Here is a 15,743-nt window from a genome sequence, read left to right on the forward strand (position 1 = left end):
GGTTCTCACGACGGGCTCATGTGCCGGCTCAAGAGCTGAGGATGATCCCAATTACTTGGCCCTTTGCGGTCTGGGGGCTCGATATGGTTGGGCCTTTTAAAAGGTCCAAGGATAAGAAGACCCACCTTTTGGTGGCAGTTGACAAATTTACCAAGTGGGTTCAGGCAGAGCCAATTAGCAAGTGTGATGCAGCCACGGCAGTTCAGTTTATGAAAAAGGTGATCTTTCGCTTTGGTTTTCCACACAGCATTATAACTGACAATGGCACCAATTTATCCAAAGGCGCCATGGAGGAGTTTTGTCAACGAGAGCATATCCGACTTGATGTTTCGTCGGTGGCTCATCCTCAATCCAATGGTCAAGCTAAGAGAGCTAATCAGGAGATTCTGAAGGGCATCAAGCCCCGGCTTTTGGTCCCTTTGCAACGGACGCCGGGTTGTTGGGTGGAGGAGTTACCCTCCGTGTTATGGAGCATCAATACTACTCCTAACAGGTCTACGGGATTCACCCCTTTCTTCATGGTTTATGGAGCAGAAGCAGTCCTCCCCAGTGACATTCGTCACGACTCGCCTCGAGTGGCGGCTTATATCGAAGCGGATAATGAACAGGCGCGCCAAGATGCTCTTGACTTGTTGGACGAACAGCGTGATGTGGCAGCAGCTCGATCAGCGATTTACCAACAAGACCTGCGTCATTATCACAGTCGCCGGGTTAAGTCCCGGGTCTTCTAGGAAGGCGATCTGGTGCTCCGGCTCATCCAAGATCAAACAGATGCGCACAAGTTATCCCCGCCTTGGGAAGGACCCTTTGTGGTCAGCAAGAATTTGCACAACGGGTCATATTACCTCATTGACATTCGGGAGCACAAAGATTCACGTAAGTCGGAGGAAGAGACCCGTCGACCGTGGAATATAGCTCAGCTTCGGCCTTATTACACTTGAGCCACCGGCTCTCATGATGTACATATTTCTCTAAGCCATGTATATATTATGATAAGCAATAAAGCAGGACCTCTGTCCTTTTTCCTCCTCCAAATATGCACGTGTTATTTTCATTGCAAGATCACATGATAGCTTGAAGGAGGATCCGGCTTATGATCATCTTTGAATCTAGCCGTAAGCAATAAGGTCACTTGGGGGCTTCCTGTTCAAACATACGTCGTATTCGAACCAAAGAGAACATAGCTATCGATACCCATTTGATTGGCAAAGTGCCGAGCTCATTGGGAGTTTTCTTTGATCATATTTGAATCTTAGTTTAACCCCTTTGGGAACCGACGTGGGTCGTATTCGAATCAGCGTCGTTAAACAAATTTTAAGGTCATTTGGGGGCTTCCTGTTCAAACATAGGTCGTATTCGAACCAAAGAGAACATAGCTGTCGATACCCTCTTGATTGGCATCGCCGCACCCACTAGGGGCTATATGATCGCATTCGAATCCTAGCATAACCCCTTTTGGGCCGGGTCTCTGGTCGTATTCGAACCGGAAGCCCCTAAGTTCTTCTGTTTTATAGCAAGTTTCCTCTGATTATTTCAAAGTGTGTATGGCCGGGTCTCACTTTGCCGGCTTAACTTTGATTTACAGTGTTAGTTGAACACAATGGGTGTCATTAAGACAAGTAAATCGGAATTAAGGTACCAACCTTATTATCCGGGTTATCTAAACCGGAAGTATGCTTGCAGACCACTAATTGTGTTTTTACGGCTGTATTAAGGACATACCTGAGAACCAGTCTTTTTTGATTCATATGCCGGGTTACATATCTGAAACATATGATTCTCAGGGCGGTAAGCCGCCTGGAGACTTGTGATTCGTCTTTCTATGCAGGATAGTTAAAGGCAATTATTTGAGACTAAGGGGAATGAATGACCCGGAGAAATATAAAGGAGATAACTTCAATAAAACTTCAAGCATTCAAGGCGTGCACGATGGCACGGCAAAGATAAAGTGTTGGTCCTACTCTATTACAAGACTTGTTGAGTCCGAAAGGGTGAGGCATTGTTTGGTAAACCGCCAGCAGGATTACAATGCTTGCTGGGTTGAAGTCTCCGGCTCGTCTCTTTCTTCTCCTCCGGCTGTTCCCAGGGTCTGGAAAGTGGACGACTTCCAGTCGATGCCGCTCAGAGCTTCGAATTGGGCTTCTTCGTCAATTAACCCGGCCGGGTCAATCTCCGGGGCGAAGGTGTGCTGACGAGCCGGCGGAATTAAACTCAGGGCTTCATAGCGAGGGGTCGGGATCCTCTGATTCTCCGCATTGTAACCCGGCTGGTACTTGGTCAGATCTGTGTCGTTCCCGATAAGGGTGGCCACCGGGCGCACGACCTTCACGCAAGCGGCAAAGTCTCTTTGGTCGAAGGCCGTGCCGTCTTCCTTCAGACTTGGGTAGCCGAGGGCGATGTCCGCCGGGTCTAACTCGGGGAGGAAAGCCTTGGCCCGGCTCAGCGCGGCAATCGCTCTGGCTCTTGCAGAGGCCCGTCGCAGCTCTTTGATACGTTGAGGCAGAATGGCGAGCCGGCGAAGAACCTCCGCCAGGTGAGTCGGCACCTCGTTGGATAGGGCCACCACAGCCAAGGCACGCTGTGACCCGGTGTAGAGTTGCTCCAACAGGGTGTACACGGCCTTTAGCTTGGTTACCACACTCTTGTTGAGGTTGGCACTTCTGGGACCTGTTTCACAGAATAGGATAAGCCGCCGACAAGGGTGAGTTATGAGGCATCAAAATTTTAAACTGGATGAAAGTCGGCGGATGACTTACCGAAGATGGCAGCAACCATCTGAGACACTTGGCGCTTTAAGCCGGAGAGTTCGGCCGTCTTCTCTGACAGGGCCTTCTCCGCCTGTTCGGCCCGGTTCACCAGCGCGGCCTTCTCTTCGGCCCAGGCTTTCCGTTCAGCATCAAATTCGGTCTACAGCTTTTCTTGAGCGGCGATGCTGGACACAAATTTGGCATTTGCCTTCCGGGTCTCCATTTCTTGCATCTTAAGCCGGTTCTTGAGATGAGCGATGTCAGCCTCAAACTTCTTGCCGGCAGCCTGCATACATTTCCGGGTTATGGCATGACGGTTACTATGTAAATTTAAAAAGTCCCAAGCGTTTTCCAAGCAAAGACACTTGGCACTTGGGGGCTAATGCATATTGAACGTTTCTATCTACAAACTGCCGGTTCAATTGAGTAAGCCGGAACCTAAGTCTACAACATATTCAATCGTAAGTCGTCGACTTGGGGGCTAGCATGGTAAAGGTAACTATGCAGTAAGTAAGAGGACAACAGAATGATACCTCAGATTTCTGCTGGATCTGGTTCACCATAGCAACCTCTGCGTCCCGGCTCTTGTGCACTTGGCTGATGTAGCCAGAGACGAGCTCTCCAATGCTCAGGTTGGCGTAGTCGGAGAGGTCCAGGTTCACCCGGCGGGGCTGTAGCAACTCCCCCTTGGCAGAGCACTTGGCCAGTGCGGTAGGTCTCCCCGGCTCAACAAATTCCGTCCGGGTGATTACCACGTCCGGATCATTTACTAGTTGAGCCGAGCCGGAGGCCTCCGGGTTAGCAGAAGCTTCTGCAGCTGCCTTGTTGGTTGGAGCGGCGGCTTCGGGAGCGGAGGCAACTGGCGGTTCTTGATCTGCCGCCTCCGGCTCAGGCAACTCCGGCTCTTCGACTGGCTTGGCCTTCTTCGCCCTCTTGGTGAGTTTGGCTTGGGCACTGAAAGGACAGAAACGTTAAGCACAAAAGGGTAAGTAAAGACAAGTATAACATGAGATGGTTATCATTACCCGGGCGCGGTCTTGAAAGCCGGAAGACTCGACTGCATAGAGTCGCCCGAAGAGGGGGAGGTCTCCTGATAATTTGAGTCAGAAGAATTGAGTGGCTGACGTATAACACCCGCCAACGGATGAAAAGGGTACAAGTGGGAAATAACCTCAGTTCGGCGCTTCCTCGATGCGTCAGGTAACCCGGAGGAGAGGTCGGTGTCCTTGTTGGTCCGGGTGTGACGCCGGCTCTCATGAACCTGTCGCTTCAAAATAAATTGAGGATCTTGATAAGCTAAAGGATGTGAAAAGCTTACTTTCCGGGTTACCCTTCGGACTTTCAGCCTTGGCAAGGGCTCCGAGTCGGAGGAAAGTGACATTACCTCTTCAACCACCGGGTTACTGGCTCCGGTGTCATCCTGTTGATGAACAAGTGTTGGTAAGGCGGACAGAAATAAACAATAAAACGTGACCAAGAGCTTACAGGTTCAGGGGTTACCTCTGACTCGGAGCTGTCGCTTAGTTGCATCAGCTCCGAAGCAGTTGGCCTACTTCCCTTCTTACGGGGAGCGGCTTTCTTGGCGGCTTTCTTCGCCTTTCTGGCCTTCTTGGCCGCCTCATGGTCATATTTGACCCGCCAGAACTTGTCGTCAGCCTGAAAAATACAACGATGATTTTCTTAAAATGATTCAGATGAAAGTTATATACAGAAGAAGATAAGATGTTCAGATTGGCGGCTTACCGCTGGGGCTAGGTTGGTCTTGCAGAAGGGGGCTAACCCGGTCCTTCGGCAGTCTGCCAGGCTCTTGTTTAAAAGAGCCTTGGTCATCTCCTCTGCAACATCTTCAGGAAGATCGTTGCGACTGTGTCTCTGAGGGTCATCCTTTCGGCCCGTGTACTCGCACATCAAGCCGGGGCGGCGGCTTAATGGGATCACCCGCCAGGAGATCCAGACCCGGACCAGATCGATTCCGTTGAGACCATTGCCCAGGAGAGCCTTGATCTTGTTTATGGTGGGGAGCAGAGGCTGGCGCTCCACTTGAGTCAGCTTGTCTGACAGTGGGTGTGTTGACTGCAGACGCGATGGGCGAAAGCCGGGCAGCGGACTTTCATCAGCCGGTGACGTGTCTTGGCAATAGAACCAAGTTATGTTCCAGTCCTTTGGGTGACTCGGCGGCTCGGCATAAGGGAAAAGACAGTCTCTCCGTCTCTGAATGGAGATGCCACCTAGCTCCAGACTTGGCCCGTTGGCGCACTCGTTCTGGCGATTCAAGTAAAAAAGCTCTCTGAAGAGCAGCAGACTAGGTTCTTCTCCAATTTAAACCTTGCAGAACACTTGGAACTTGCAGATATTGGACACTGAGTTGGGTCCTATGTCCTGAGGCCGCAGATCGAAGAAATTCAGAACGTCTCTGAAAAACTTTGAGCCGGGCGGTGCGAAGCCCCGGCTCATGTGATCCGCAAAAATGATCACCTCCCCGTCCTTTGGCTGTGGTCTCTCTTCTGACGGGTCAGGGGCACGGTAGGACATGACATCCTTCTTTGGCAGGTGGCCTGACTTGACAAACTCTGCTAGCGTCTCGTTGGTGACATTGGACCTCATCCAATTGCAAGTGATAGAGGCTTTAGGAGCTTTGGGAGGCATGGTGAAATTCGGCAGCCTATGATAAAAGGAAACGTCCGGTTTAAGTATAAGCTGGAGGAAAGTTGTAATTCAGTGTTAAGTGGCGGCTTACGGAGGGGACTAATGACATATATCTAAGAGCACCAGGTTATTAAGCCGCCCGAGGTATTGAGAGTAACTCGATTGTCTACGGCCTTATCACAGATGAGCCGGAAAAATTCTATGGCGCATGGTCTCCTTTGAGTCGGAAGATTCTACGACGTGTGGTTTCTTTAAACCGGAAATGTAACCCGCCATGACTCCATTAGTGCAGTTTTTTACTAAGTGTGGTGAAAACAGATTTCACACATTGCGGTAAATATTTTGGATCAAAATGGTCGGGCAAAAGAAAGGTTTCTAGACCTAAAAACAGACGCAGGGGAGTTCTTGAGCTCGAACGAGGCCTTTATGCAGTGAAAAGAGACCTACTTACATTTGGAATGAATACTAAACAGCCGCCGCACTAGTTCTATATTGTACTAAGATCAAAAGGAGGCAGTAAAAATCAAATCTACTGAAGGCCGCGATGAACTACGAAGAACAGAGGAAGAACTACGGAGCCCTAGTACGGATCTGCCCTATGGAGTGGCAAGTACTCACCGGTGCTGGAGAGTCGCGGAGGTCATCGCGTTTCTCTGGTCAAATCAGGGTGATGCAGCGGCCTGAGCTGGTGACGACGAGAAGACCCGCGGCGGCGACGGCGGCGGAGCTCGAGCAGCACGGGAACAGTGAGAGGAAGAAGACGAAGGAGAGAGAAGTGGCTGAAGGCCCGTCGGGCCGGCCTATTTATAGGGGCGAGCTCATAAGTGGGCGCGAGAATCAAGGAGACCACGGCGTGGTTATCTCCCCTCGAAACGCCTCGATTTTAGGGATGACAGTAAAGATAAGATCCGTTGCGGATCTGGCGGAGTAAAAAACAGATTTAATGGAAGATGATGTCACGGTGGATTACCCGGAGTCGAGAGGATGACGTCACGCCGGGTTATGGCCGTCACATAATTGTAAGCCGGAGATTTTCTGTCGAAAAGATTGAAGATTGACATGAGCCGGCTCAAATCAATCTGGGGCCTAGTGTTGAGGATATAGACCTTAGAGTCACCCGCCAGGAGGGGCCGGTTACTCATATGGTCATTGCCAGAGGCCTGGCGCCAAGCTTGAAGACGGTGGGCCAAAGATGGGCTTAAGACCCGGATATGGCTTAAGGCCCGTAGTTACAATCATTATCATGGTAGAACTTGTAGTGCATGGCAAGAATAGCTGAGAGTCCGAGCCGGACACTCTTATGAGCCGGCCGGGACTCTGAGAGCTGCTGGGCGTCAGCCTCCCTATATAAAGGGACGACCCGGCAGTGGTTTAGGGACAAGAACAATCTGATCGAGAGCCAGGCATAGCGGTTTAGCTCCCTGGTTATCGAAACCCTAATCAATACCACCTCAAACTGGACGTAGGCTTTTACCTTCACCGTAAGGGGCCGAACTAGTATAAACCCTCGTATTCCTTGTCCCGCTTAACCCCTTTAAGCTTCCTAGCTGCGATGGCTCCACGACTAAGTCCCAGCTCGAGGACATCTGCCGTGACAATTCCACGACAGAGATGGTCCTCACGTTCCCAGGTGGCTTCCCAGTCTGAATGGTGCGACCACTTCGCTTTCAGGAATTTTCTTGACTTGTTGCGAGTCTTGCGCTCAGTTTCTTCCAGAATAGCAACGGGGTGCTCATGATAAGACAAATCTTCTTGGAGGTCAATCTCTTCGAAGTTGATAGTGCGCTCAGGCATCTTGAAGCACTTGCGGAGCTGTGACACGTGGAACACATCGTGCACGTTCGCGAAGTTGGAAGGAAGCTCAAGTAGATAGGCGAGGTCGCCTCTTTTGCCAATGATCTTGAAAGGACCCACGTATCTAGGGGCAAGCTTCCCTTTGATACCAAAGCGACGAGTGCCTTTCATTGGAGAGACGCGGAGGTAGACATGGTCTCCGATCTCGAAAGCCAAATCACGATGCTTACTATCATAGTAGCTCTTCTGGCGCGATTGCGCGGCTTTGAGATTATCATGGATGAATTTACACATTTCTTCAGCTTCAGTGATTAAGTCATTGCCAAGAAGTTGGCGTTCACCAGTCTCTGACCAATTGAGAGGAGTACGACACTTTCTGCCATAGAGAATCTCGAATGGGGCCTTGCCCGAACTCGCTTGGAAACTGTTGTTGTAGGAGAATTCAGCATATGGAAGACAATCTTCCCATTTCATGCCAAAGGAAATGACACAAGCCCTGAGCATATCTTCAAGAATTTGATTGACTCTCTCGACTTGGCCACTAGTTTGATGATGGAAAGCTGTGCTGAAGCGAATGTTAGTGCCCATGGCCTTCTGGAAGGAGTCCCAGAACTTAGAGGTGAAGATGCTTCCACGATCAGAAGAAATCAATTGTGGAATGCCGTGCAAGGAGACAATTCTGGAGGTGTATAGCTCTGCCAGCTGAGCTGCTGTGATGGATTCTTTGACTGGAAGGAAATGAGCCTCTTTAGAAAGCTTGTCACTGACAACGAAGATAGCATCATTTCCGCGCTTGGACTTTGGAAATCCAGTCACGAAGTCCATTTCGATATGATCAAACTTCCATTCTGGGATAGCAAGAGGTTGAAGGAGACCAGCTGGTCGTTGGTGTTCTGCTTTCACTCTTCGGCAGACATCACATTCATTCACGAATTGCGAGATTTCTCGCTTCATTCGAGTCCACCAATACGACTGCTTGAGGTCATGATACATCTTCGTACTTCCAGGATGAATTGATAGGAGAGAATTGTGCGCCTCGTTCATTATGACTTTCCTTAGATCACCTTTAGGAACCACAATCCGGTCCTCGAAGAACAAAGTGTCTCTGTCATCAATGCGATAGCACTTGTATTTGGAAAGACCCTTGTCGATACCACGTTTCACCTTCTTCACCATGGCATCAAGGAGTTGTGCCTCACGAATTTGATCTTCCAAAGTAGGAGAAACTATGAGGTTGGCAAGAAAGCCTTGAGGAACAACTTGGAGATTCAGCTTGCGGAAAGCTTCACAAAGATCCGGTTGGAAAGGCTTGAGAATTAAGCTGTTGCAATAAGCCTTCCTGCTTAAAGCATCTGCAATGACATTTGCTTTGCCTGGAGTATATTCAATACTCGGATTGTACTCTTGAATCATTTCGACCCATCGAGTCTGCCTGAGGTTGAGGTTAGGCTGAGTGAAGATATACTTGAGACTCTTGTGATCGGTGAATATGTCCACTTGTCTTCCCAACAAGAGATGTCTCCACGTTATTAATGCATGGACAACTGCCGCCAACTCAAGATCGTGAGTGGGGTAGTTCTTCTCGTTGGGCTTCAACTGACGAGAGGTATAGGCCACAACTTTCTTCTCTTGCATTAACACAGCACCGAGACCTTGGAGAGAAGCATCACAAAAAACTTCAAACGGCTTGGATTCATCAGGAGGAGTCAAGACAGGAGCTGTGACTAGTTTCTCTTTGAGAGTGTTGAAAGCAACGTCACACTCAGGAGACCAGACGTACTTCACATGCTTCTGGAGGAGGTTGGAAAGAGGCTTTGCAATCTTAGAGAACTTCTCAACGAATCTTCGGCAATAGCTTGCAAGACCAAGAAAACTGCGGAGCTGCTTGACATCTGAGGAGGTTCCCAATTCACAATTGCGGACACCTTCTCGGGGTTAACAGCGATGCCCTTGGCAGAGATGATGTGACCAAGGAAAAGAACTTCATCGAGCCAAAACTCACATTTGGAGAACTTCGCATAGAATTGATACTCTCTGAGCTTGTCGAGCACCAATCGCAAATGTTTGGCATGGTCCTGCTTATTCTTGGAGAAGACCAAGATATCATCGAGATACACCAGGACGAATTCATTGGTATAGGGGTTGAAGATGAAATTCATCATCCGAGAGAACACTGGAGGAGCATTGACAAGACCGAAAGACACGACAGTATATTCATAAGAACCAAAGCTTGTTCTGAATGCTGTCTTGGGAATATCTTCTTCATGAATGCGAATCTGATGATAACCCATACGAAGGTCAAGCTTCGAGAATACTTTAGCACCTTTGAGTCGCTCAAATAGCTCATCGATGTTGGGAAGTGGGTACTTGTTCTTGATTGTCTTCTTGTTCAATGGACGGTAGTCGACACAAAGTCGGTCCGTGCCATCCTTCTTCTTGAAAAAAAGAACACCACAACCCCATGGAGAAGAACTTGGTCTGATCAAACCCAGACGCTCTTGTTCATCAAGCTGTTTCTTCAATTCCTTCAGCTCGTTGGGTCCAAGCTTGTATGGACGCTTGCAAACGGGTTCAGTGCCAGGCTCTAGTTCGATAACGAACTCAACTGGCCGGTGAGGAGGCATACCCGGAAGCTCTTCTGGAAAGACATCTTGATACTCACAAACGACTGGAATTTGAGAGATGGCATTCAATTCGCCCTTCTCATTGAGAGAAAATAACTGAATGGTTTCATCACGAGCGGCATAAATAATCACATCCTCAGAAGAGTGTGTCAATTGAATTTCCCTGGCAGCACAATCAAGTTGAGCCTTGTGCTTAGAAAGCCAGTCCATCCCGAGAATTAGATCAATATCCGAGTCACCAAGAACAATTGGAGAAGACATAAATTCATAGTCGCCCATCTTGATTGCGGAATCCCGAACGAATGCTCGAGAAGTTAGTTGTCGAGCCGGAGAAACAATAGACAGAGGACTCGGCAATACTTCAGTAACCAGATCATGCATAGCCACAAAAGGTCTAGAAATGAAAGAATGCGATGCACCAGTATCAAAAAGAAAATTTGCAGGAATATCATTAACAGGATGATTACCCATTATCACATCAGTAGATTCCTCCGCTTGAGCTGCATTCATCATGTTCACCTTAGCAGACTTTGGATTATGCTTGACCACTGCATTGCTGGAAGATCTGACAGGAGGAGGAGGAGGCAGGCGCCTTTGGTTGAAGCACTTGTTAGCATAGTGACCTTTCTACTGACATTTGTTGCAAGTCACCTCTGAGAGTGGACGGTGATAAGGAGCATTGGACTTTGGAGCTTGATTCTCAGACTTGTTCTGATAGCCAGAGTTGGAAGAACCATGGCCACCTTTGTTCTTCTGCTGGTAAGGCTGACGAAACGGAGGAGGAGGAGGCAACCAGAACTTCTGTTGCTTAGCTGTCACAAGTGAGGAAGAAGAAGACTGAACTGCGTCTCTGACTCTTTTCTTAGAAGCCTCACACTTGAGCTGAGCAGTGTCTTGCTTCAGTGCCATGTTGTAGAATTGATCAAACTGAGTAGGCTCAACAAGAACGAGAGCTAACTGCAGATCCTCTTTAAGGCCACCTCTGAAGTGATAAATCATGCTTCTCTCATCAGGAACGTCTTGTTTAGCGAAGCGAGCAAGTTTCTGAAACTGAATGTTGTATTGATACACAGACATGTTGCCTTGCTTGAGATTGCGGAACTCCTCACGCTTGCTCTCAACAACACTTTGTGGAATGTGGTGCGCTTTGAAGTCCCGACAGAAGTCAGTCCAAGTGATCACACGACCTCCTCTGGAATCTTTGTATTGTTGATACCAATCAGCAGCTTGGTCCTTGAGCTAGAAAGAAGCGAACTTGACATAGTCCTCAGGCCTGACATTGCTACATTCAAAATGCTTGTTGATGTCCACGAGCCAATCATCGGCATCCGTGGCCTCGGCACAGTAGCTGAAAGACTTGGGCTGATTTGCGAGAAACTGGTTGAGTGTAGCGAAGTGAAACTGATTGTTGCCTTGACCTTGATTGCCTTGATTGCCTTGCCCTTGAGTACGTTCTTGCAAGAGTTGCAGAATCATTTAAGCATTGGCGTTGGTGGCTGCCATGATGGCTTGCCATGCCTCCGGAGGTGGAGGTGGTGGCGGAGGGTTCGCTTGACTCCCTTCATTGCGATCCGGATTCTAACGCGTTGGCCGAGCCATCCTGAAGAGGGTGACATCCGTTAGCATCTTGATAGACAAATAGATAAGTAGAATCAACGGATAGAAATTGCAACATATAGTCTTCACAATGAACATTTGAACGAAGATGAACGAATGAATTCCGTAGTAAATCATCACACTTCCGTTAAGTTGAGAAGCCACTTGAAAAAGATATGGAATCAACATATGACTTCGAAGCAACTCGAATACCACAATACAAAACAAAACAAAGTATTGGCTTGCAGAATAAGCCGGAACAAACATATGATAGAGATTTCATCCGAAGTTTTCGTGGTGGGGCCCACACGGGCTCAATCGTACAGCACCATCATGTACAAGGCTGTGCACATGACATACGAAGCGTCCCCGAGTCGGCATAGCCATGGACTCTTTAAGACACTACGAGACCACTGTAAAATCAACCGAGTACAGGCGGACCACTAGACGTCGAACCCCAATCTCATATCATGCGTCTGTCGGAAAGATATCCTAAGGCTACTAGAATTCCCACTTATAAACTCCCGAAACTTTCTGGTTATGCAATCTGGTGTTGGGGATACAGGGGACACAAAATATATCACCCAAACTAGCAATCCCTAGATCCAGCTGTATCCATCCGTCAACACATAACCAAGAAACCTTCGGAAATCGTTTACCTCAACCTTCGAAAAACATCCGTTATACAAGTTATGGCAATACTCCCGAACTCCCGCCCCAGTACTGGGTGGCGTCGAGGTGATCTCACCAACAACTGCATAAAAGAGATTTCGATGTCGGCGAAACTCAGGTATTCCAGAACTGCAACGATAAAATTGTGACGACAACACCTCGGAGCTCAACTCCCCGGGACACTGCCACAACCCCTAAATGTCAGGAGGCACCAAGAACAATGTTCTCGTCACAAAACCATCGGAACGATTCCAAGATACCCGCGTGATCCTAAATTTTTTTTAGTGAAATTTGAGGAGAGAATAGTCAAACTTCTACGTCCGGAGACCTCACCAGAGTGACGAAGGGACTGAGGAGTAAAAAGAATCCTACTCTCCGATATATATAATCCTAAAACTCAAAACATTTTTGTTCTAGACTCAACAACGCCAGCGATTCGATCAAGCAGGGGGCTCCTAAGTCGGGGATGGCTCTGATTACCAACTTGTAACGCCCACGATGCGGCTATATCTCCCACATGTCGAGGCACGACTTAGAGGCATAACCGCATAGTGGTTTTGTCGCAAGAAGGGTCATCTTCACACAATCCCATGTAATGAACAAGAATGGGATAAAGAGTTGGCTTACAATCGCCAGTTCACACAATACATAAATATAATTCATATATCATCCAAAATACAATCATATAGACCGACTACGGCCAAAATCCAGATGAAAATAAGATAACCCCAAATGCTAGATCCCCGATCGTCCCAACTGGGCTCCACTACTGATCATCAGGAAAAGACACATAGTAACGACCACGTTCCTCGTCGAACTCCCACTTGAGATCGACCCCATCATCTGCACTGGCATCGTCGGCACCTGCAACTGTTTTGGTAGAATCTGTGAGTCACGGGGACTCAGCAATCTCACACCCGCGAGATCAAGACTATTTAAGCTTATAGGACAGGATGGTGTAATGAGGTGGAGCTGCAGCGGCAATAAGCATATATGGTGGCTGACATACGCAAGAGAGAGCGAGAAGAGAAGCAACGGAGCGGTCGTCAACTAGCAATGACCAAGAAGTGATCCTGAACTCCTACTTACGTCAATCATAACACAGACCGTGTTCACTTCCCGGACTCCGCCGAGAAGAGACCATCACGGCTACACACGCAGTTGATGTATTTTAATTGGGTCAAGTGACAAGTTCTCTACAACCGGACATTAACAAATTCCCATCTGCCTCATAACCGCGGGCACGCCTTTCGAAAGATAATACCCTGCAGGGGTGTCCCAACTTAGCCCATCATAAGCTCTCACGATCAATGAAGGATAAACCTTCTCCCGGAAAGACCCGATCAGTCTCGGAATCCCGGCTTACAAGACATTTTGACAATGGTAAAACAAGACCAGCAAAGCCGCCTGAATGTGCCGACAAATCCCGATAGGAGCTGCACATATCTCATTCTCAGGGCACACCGGATGAGCAGTCCGTACAACTAAAACCAATCCTCGAGTTTCCCCAAGGTGGCGCTGCAAAGGGCTCTAGTTAGGACCAGCACTCAGAGGAACACTGGCCCGGGGGTTTAAAATAAAGATGACCCTCGGGCTCTAGAAAACCCGGGGGAAAAGGTTTAGGTCACAAATGGTAAAACCAAGGTTGGGCCTTGCTGGAGGAGTTTATTCAAGGCGAACTGTCAAGGGGGTCCCATAAATCACCCGACCGCGTAAGGAACGCAAACTCAAGGAACATAATCCCGGTATATCAGAAACTAGGGCGGCAAGAGTGGAACAAAACACCAGGCATAAGGCCAAGCCTTCCACCCTTTACCAAAATATATAGATGCATTAATTAAATAAGAGATATTGTGATATCCCAACATATCCATGTTCCAACATGGAACAAACTTCAACTTCACCTGCAACTAGCAACGCTATAAGAGGGGCTGAGCAAAAGCGGTAACTTAGCCAAACAACGGTTTGCTAGGAAAGGATGGTAAGAGGCTGACATGGCAATATGGGAGGCATGATATAGCAAGTGATAGGTAGCGGAGCATGGCAATAGAGCGAACAACTGGCAAAGCAAAGATAGAAGTGATTTCGAGGGGTGGTCATCTTGCCTGCAAGGTTCTCAGAGTTGTCGAAAGCTTGATCCTCGTAAGCGTACTCAATAGGTTCCTCGTTCACGAACTCGTCTCCCGGCTCTACCCAAGACAAGAACACAAACAAACGGAACCACAATCAACCACGAGAAATGCACAAGCAACAAGATGCAAAACATGTATGATATGCGATGCATATGCGTGCTCCGGAAGGAAAATGATGAATATGGCAGTAACTTGGCAAACCAAGCATGCCACTGGAAAGATGAGATGATTTCGGTCGAAATAAATATAAAGATCACCGGAAACGGATGCACGGTTTGCAAATGGCAAGCAAAACAAGAATGACACGAATCTGCGATTAACAGCATGATAGCACATAAAATGCAACAAGTAACAATGCTAAAGCACCCCAACATAGCAACAAAGTATATGAGAGTACTCTACAGGAGATGCTTGACAAAAGATAAACACTGAGCTACAGCTAGATCACAACATATCAAGCTCAAACAAGCATGGCAGAAGTGCAAAAGATAACAGGATCACAGACTTAGTGAAAAACTGGACATGGCAGAAAATAGCATCAGGTAGCAATGTTCAGAGCACGAAATCAACATGCTACAAGAAATTAACTTAGCAAAACAAGGCATTACAGTATTCTACTAAAAGCACATGACAAAACGCCTTTACAGACCATAAGCCAAAAAGGACCAGAAGATATGATGGCAAGCATGTAAACATAGCAAGTTTCGTTATCAGGTTTCTGACTTAGCAGAAAACAGAGCATTGCAGAAACAATAATATGTAGGCCTCTTTGTGAGCTTGATGCACTCACTACAGAGCAATGCATGACAAAACAAGCATACCTGCCACACGATGGCATGTTTATTAAGCTTTCCATGGCAAGAACAAAAGCATAGCATGTATGGATCAACTACAACAAGCTTGGGAAAATTGCATATCATGTTAAGAGTCTGCCAGAAATATTTTATAGCAAAAGTAGAGCAAGATTGAGTCATCTTATGGTACTCCATAATTGCAAACAAGGGCAGGAATGAATTAATTACAACTATGGCTACAAAACATCCTTACTAAATATCTCCAAAATGTGCATGGACCTCTCTGTAGCATCAAGTTTACATGGCAACAAAATAACAGCAGACAAGGACTTAGAGAAATCACCAAGTCCCTGAAATCAGAAATATTAAGGGGCCTACTTTGCATGCTTGTACTAGTCAGCACAGAGATCACAAAAATACATGGACTATACCACAGGAAAGATGGCATGGCATACTTCAAAACACATGTAGAGCTCATACCCATAAGATGCACAGATTTAATGATACAAAAATGACAAATCTCCAAGTTCTGCTAAGAACCAGAAGATAACAGCAACTAGCCCTCTTCCAACAGAGATTCGGGCATCAAAATGACCTCTAATGAACATGGTGCAATTGAACAAAATGAAGAGCATCACGACACCAACAATTCGACATATTACACACGCGAATCGGAGCTACATGCAAGGAGTTATGCACTGTCGAACAGGGACACATAAAGAGAAAAATCACAGACTT

The sequence above is a fragment of the Triticum aestivum genome, chromosome 3D (assembly GCF_018294505.1).
Source record: "Triticum aestivum cultivar Chinese Spring chromosome 3D, IWGSC CS RefSeq v2.1, whole genome shotgun sequence".
NCBI classification, from domain to species: Eukaryota; Viridiplantae; Streptophyta; class Magnoliopsida; order Poales; family Poaceae; genus Triticum; species Triticum aestivum.